Below are 6,068 nucleotides of genomic sequence, written 5' to 3' on the forward strand. Positions count from 1 at the left end.
CCAGCAGCGCTGGGCATCAGGTACAAAGTGCCAGTCCCGGCAGTGGCAACAGGCACCAGCTCTGGGCAGCAGCACCAGCGCCAGGTACTGGTACAGGCACAGGCTATGGCAGTGGCCTGCTGGCACTGTGTGCGGGGTGACACACACCGGTCACTGCGCACTGGGTGCTAGCCATCACAGGGTGGACACTGCCCACTGGACAACTCACACTGGGCAGCAGGTACTGGGCGCTAGGATCAACCAGCAGGCAGCAGGTCCTGGGAGCTACAGAAAGGGTACTGCACACAGTGCACCATAGGCTGGGGACTGAGTACTGCAAGCAGGAGATCAGGCACCATGCCCTGGGCACCAGGTGCCACGCACTGGGCACCACATGTCACGCACTGAGCACCACGCATTGGGTATCGAGCACCAGAATTCAGGTACTGGGCCCTGCAAACCAGGTGCCAGACAATGTACACTTGGCAGCAGGCACCTGACACTGCACTGGGCATGGAGGGGCTGCAGAGCACCCAGCTTTTGTGGGCGCAGAGGCCGGCTCTAGCTCTGGCCAAGGATGGCAGTGACTGGAGGGGAATGTGAGCTGCTATGTCCCCAAAATCACAGCCTGCCTCCACCTCGCCCATGTCTCCTGCAGGTCAGAGCCCTTCCTAGATCTGCCTGTTGCCCAGGAGGGCTTACAGTCAGCAAGGAGGGGAGATGCTGCAGGGGCCCCTTTCGCAGGGCACCATTGCTCCATCTCCTACCCGGTGGCAAGCGACACCAAGATGGTTGTCCAGGGGCAGACAGCTCTGCTCGGAAGCCTGGCAGGTCCTGCCAGCTTGGGGGGGGGGGTCTGTCTGCCAGGACGGCTCGAGACTCACAGGAAGGGTTACCCACAGCCCTGCTTCCACCCCAGCCTGCTCCTCTCCCACTAAACATCCTGTTGCCTCCCAGCATGCGGGAGTCCCTGCCCTGCCCAACACGGCTCCCGTGGCCTGGCCTTGGCTCTGGACCCAACCTGCGGCTGACAGCTGGAAATCTGGCACGTGAAAACACCAGCCCTGCGGGATCCACGCCTCTGGGCTGAGTCAGGACGTGGCTCTGTCCTCGTCCCCACCACGTTGGGGGTTGGAGGCAGCGGGTTCCTGGGCCATTCCCCAGCCATGCGACCATGCTTTCAAAAGCAGCGAGTGTCGGTGGCACATGGCTACATCCCACCGGTTCCCCGGCGTGCGGGCCCAGGGGGGGCAGAGGAGGACGCTGGCACACAGCTGCCATGTCCTGCTCCAGAGCCGGCCCAGACGGCACCGGGCACGTGCGTTCCCGGGCTCTGAAAGGGGCAGGGAGGAAATGTTGGCCCACAGCAGCCGTTCCCAGCAGCGAGCAGCCTGGGAAAAAGGCAGAAGCCCTTTTTTTTTTTTTTTTTTTGCTCAGCAAGAGGCGAGTGACTCCGACAGGAAGTTTCTGTCTCCTCGTCCAACAACCCGTTGGATCTGGATGATCCGAGTGCGGGAAAGCAGCCAGCGTGGGGGCAGCGGCTGAGTCCGGCGCCCAGGCAGGACCCTGGGAGCCACGGCCCTGCGCGGGAAAAGGGCTGGGCTTGTCCCAGCGCGCGAGAGCATCCCGCTGCTGGCAGGGACGATGCCTAGCACCCTCCTCCCCGCCAGAGCTGCTGTGCTCACGGCACAGCCCCTGCGTGCCTCGGTTTCCCTACCTAGAAGAGGAAGCCAGTGATTTTTTTCCCCAGCAGGAAAAGCTGGAGCCCTCTCCACCGCGACTGCCTGCCCGCGACGGCAGGCCGCGTCCCCCGCACACACCGCGCTAGCCAGGCCGCGGCCAGATGGCTCCGTGCGGCTCTTTATTTTTATTCCTGTAAATAATCTACGCAGGCAAAATCCATGGCGAGGCGGCGCGTGGGAACCCGAGCCACCAAGCACAGTTGCCATCCATCTGGGGCTGCCAGGAAACGAGCCCGTTTGCCTGGCAGCGATTCCTCGCCCGGCTGTGGCCGAGGCTCGGGTAATGCCTAGAGGATCCGGCCGGACCTGGGCCTCTGATGCTGGAACCGGGAGTTATAAATGGGGCCGGGGCAGGGAGGGAGGGAAGGGGTTGGGGAGGGCCCTGGGGGCACCCACGAGGGCACCCACTGAAGGGGCAGAGGAGGACAGGAAGGGGCAGGGAGGTGAGGATGGATGTTTAAGTCTCTAATCCCCGCAGTGAGTGCTCTCCTCTGAGATGCAGCATTACTGGGGATTACTCTCTTAAATGCTTCAGTGGCTCATCTTCATCTCCCTGCGCCCTTCAAGGGCCAGCCCCACTCCCTACGGGATTATATTGACCCCTGCAAGGGAGCAGAGGGGAAGACAAACCTGATGAGATGAGCTTGGTGCTCTCAGCTGTGCCGGAGGGCGACGCGCACAACCTCAAGGAGCTGCCACTGGGCCAAGAACTCACTTAACAAGCCTAGTGCCCAGCTGGGGGAGGTGGACATGGCTGAAAAGCTGCAGCCTGGGCTTTAAATAGAGCATTAAAAGCTGATGGGATCAGTGCTGCAGAGGGGGAGGGAGGGATGCAAGGGAGGGAGTAGGCCAAACCCAGGCTACATTGCAGCAGCTATTGCTGGAGCTAAAAGAGGTCATGCTCCATCCATGCATGAGTGGGGGGACCAGGGAAATAGGTGTCCATATGCAGCACAGAGGCAATGCAATCGCCATCCTTGGAGCTACTCCAGAATCAGCTGAACAAGGCCCTGAGCGGCCTGGTCTTGCCTTGGAGCTGGCTCTGCTCTGTGCAGGGGTTGGCCTGGAGGCTCAAGAGGTGTCACCTACCCTCAGATTTGGCCTGTATCAGGGCGAAGCTGGAGGCCTGTGCCCCATTCTGTCCATCAGCTCCAAGCAGCATCAGGGAGTTGAACAGGGGGCACCATCCATGACCACTATTGGCCCTATTCCCCGTCCAGAGCCTTGCTGCAAAAGTCCTTCTTGGCTGAGGAAAGTCCCATGCCCCTGAGGCACCTCTAGCCCCAAACAAAAAAAAATTCTTTGCTCGCCAGAGGAGGGGGCTCCAGCAGGTTCCCCAGCTGTGGCAGGGGACAGGCCAGTCCCCCCCCCCTTCTGGGGCTGGTGCCGGTCCCTTGTGGGCTGACCCTTTCCCTGTGCCTGGGCTACATTTTTGCTTGGGATGACGCAAGAGAAGCAGCGGCGACGTGGAGGCAGGCTGGCGGTGCCCGAGGGCTGGCCCCAAGGAGGGGTCAGGTCCCCCAAGGGACTCAAGAGCAGTCCAGCCTCCCTCGCAATGACCGTCAGCAGCTTTCCGGGGCACTGGGGCCAGCAGACAGAGCTGGCTGGAGAGGGAAAGCATTATCGGCTGAGCCGATAACAGCCCTCTCTCCCCGGCAGCAACCGGGTCCGGCCAAGGCTCAGCCAGGCCAGGAGGAGCTGGCTGGGAAGGGAAGCTGCAGCAAGCCACTACCAGAGGCCAGAGCTCTATAATTATCATGGGAGGCTGAGTTATTTTGGGAAGAGACTATGCACTGCCAAGGCTTTTATTCCTCCAAACCAAAACAAGATGGAAAGAGCCCATCCCAGGATGCTGCATCCGATGGGAGAGCAAAGGTTAACCCCTTGCCTCCCCGCCTGCCCGTGGCAGGGTCCTACCCCCTGCCTGTATCCATCATCTCTGCTCCTGACTCTGGCCGCTCCCTTGCCTCAGCTGAGACAGCTCCTGGAGGCTGTGATTACAACAGCGGGGGGTTCAAATTGAGTATAAGGATTTCAATAAAGGAAGATTCAGGGCTGTAGTGGCCACAAGGCAGCTGCTGGAGCCCAGCACCAGAGCTGAACCCACCTGGATCTTTACTGCACAGCTTCAGTCTCAGTGATGCTGCGTTGCAGCTTGCCGAGTGCGTTGGCTCTAGCTAGCAGGACCCAGGAGCCTTGGTCTCCCATGCTTTGTGGTGTGACCCACAGGGGACATGCAGCCCTCTGACCAATGCACCTCACCTCCTAGCAAGGCACCAGGCAGCCCAGGCTTGTGCACATGAAGCACATGCGGACAGGGCTGTGACACGACCGCTGGCCATGGGGTTTGCCTGGTCCTCTCATGCACTAGCAGGTTCAGAGGCTGCAGCCTTGCTTTTTGCGTCCTCCATGAGAACCACTATTTTTAGTTGCTTCAGTTACAGCGGGTACATTTTTGGGGGCCTTCCCAGCGCTGAGACTCACTGGAAGAATGTTGCCCAGAGTGGATCACCTAGTTGCCTTTGAGGGCTAAAAATAAAAATTCCCAGCACTTTTCAGAGGGAAGAGCCTTGAGGGCAGAGCAGCCCTAGGAAGGACATTCGCACCAAGCATGCCCCCCTCTCTGCAGAGACAGCAGCCAGGAAACAAGGTTGTAATTCCCAGCCTCTAAAGACCTCTGAGCCAGTTGAATAGCTCCCAGGCCAGCTACCTACTCATTTTTCCCAGCATGAGGAAGATGAGTTGCATGATGTACCCCATGGCTGCCTGATGCATGGCAGCATTTGGCAGCATGGTGATACCCAGTGGTATCACTTTGTGGTTTGGTGACATCCTCAGGGCTCAGCTCCCCATGGGACCAAGAACAGCCCTGGCCCTGCACATGGTGGAGACCTTCCCTGCTCACCCAGGCCTTTTGCCCTCCCTGCAATCTACTCTGGGCATCCGGAACGTGGTGTTTGGGTCCTGAGTAGACTAAAGCCCCACACTTGGGGTGGCACCCTTGGAAGTCCTAGGTTGACTGCCACTTTTTCCCTTCTTTCCCTTGATCTGAGACCTTAAAGCCTGCCCAAGCCTGGATGTCTCCACGTGCCAGATCTCTGTAGATCACCAAGGAGCCCCCAAACTCATGCTCTGGGGTCACCCAGCCCTCACTCTAGTCCCACTCAGGCTGTTTCTTGGTGGGCAGCTCTGCTCTCCAGGTATGGGCCAAAGCAGCTGGGGGCTGCCAGGGCCTGAATTCCCCACATGTCAAGCCTTGTGCTGCACTCAACTGTGAACACTTCTTGGAGGCAGGAAGGAAAGGAGCTGCACTGAGCCAAGCAAGTTCTGTGACCTGAGGCTGTGCAAGCCGAGCGTGCTCAATCCTGGCCGAGCAAGAGCAGAAGGTGGGCAGGCAGCAGCAGGCGAGCGCAGCTGATACACAAGAGCCCAGAAGGATAAGCGCAGCACACAGGGAAGGGGGCACCAGCAGAGATAAGGGCTGAAGCTCATTTCTGAAGGGCTGGAGTAAAGGAGCCATTGCAGAGGGATGGTGGCGCAGAGACAGAGCTGTTGCCTGAATAGCAGGGGTTTCTCCAGGTCTTGCTGACCCTGCGCAACACATGCTGCTGAGCCCCACATCCCAGTGATGAGGATGGTCATCTGGACCCACAAGCCTATGAGGTCCCAGCAGGGCCAAGAAGGTTGTGTGTGGACGGGTGCTGTCAGGGCATTCCTTCTCCTCAGTAACTCCCTGGTGTGACCAGTACCCTGCTGGACCTTCACCCCCATCCTGCCTCTGTGTTGCGCAGAGATGTCTCAGCATCTCCAGAGGCAACACAATTCATCACAGAAGATGACAGAGGTTTGGTAAGCTGGCATCTGCCCCCACCAATCTCCTACCCTGAGTTCCCATGCATTTGCCTGTGCCAGACGCCTACCCTGTCCCAAAGGTGCCAGTTTTGCTGTCCACGGCTTCCCCTGGGTCTCAGGAAGACAGCACAGCCCAGGCCCTGCACACCTACAAGATGCCTACTGCATATTCATGTGCGCATGGCAGAGTGGGAAGGGGTTTGTCGCATCCACACAGGGCCATCCGCATGCTCAAGCACTGGCCACAATGGCCAGGAAAGTCTCCTGGCTAGCCACTCCTGGCTGAGCCTTCCCGCCTTTCATTACATGTCATCAGCCTGGCAAATCCCTTGCAAAGGGTTGACTAGACAGTGCTGACCATCTCCACTGTCAGGGCTGGTGCAGCCCTGGGGACCCCATGCTGGTGAACAATTAGGAATCCCCAGAGTGACACAGAGCTCCTGCCCCACAATCTCAGTCCAGCTGCCAAGCTCTGAGCTCAGCAGGAAGAGCCCA

This window comes from Rhea pennata, chromosome 20, assembly GCF_028389875.1.
Source record: "Rhea pennata isolate bPtePen1 chromosome 20, bPtePen1.pri, whole genome shotgun sequence".
Classification (NCBI taxonomy): domain Eukaryota; kingdom Metazoa; phylum Chordata; class Aves; order Rheiformes; family Rheidae; genus Rhea; species Rhea pennata.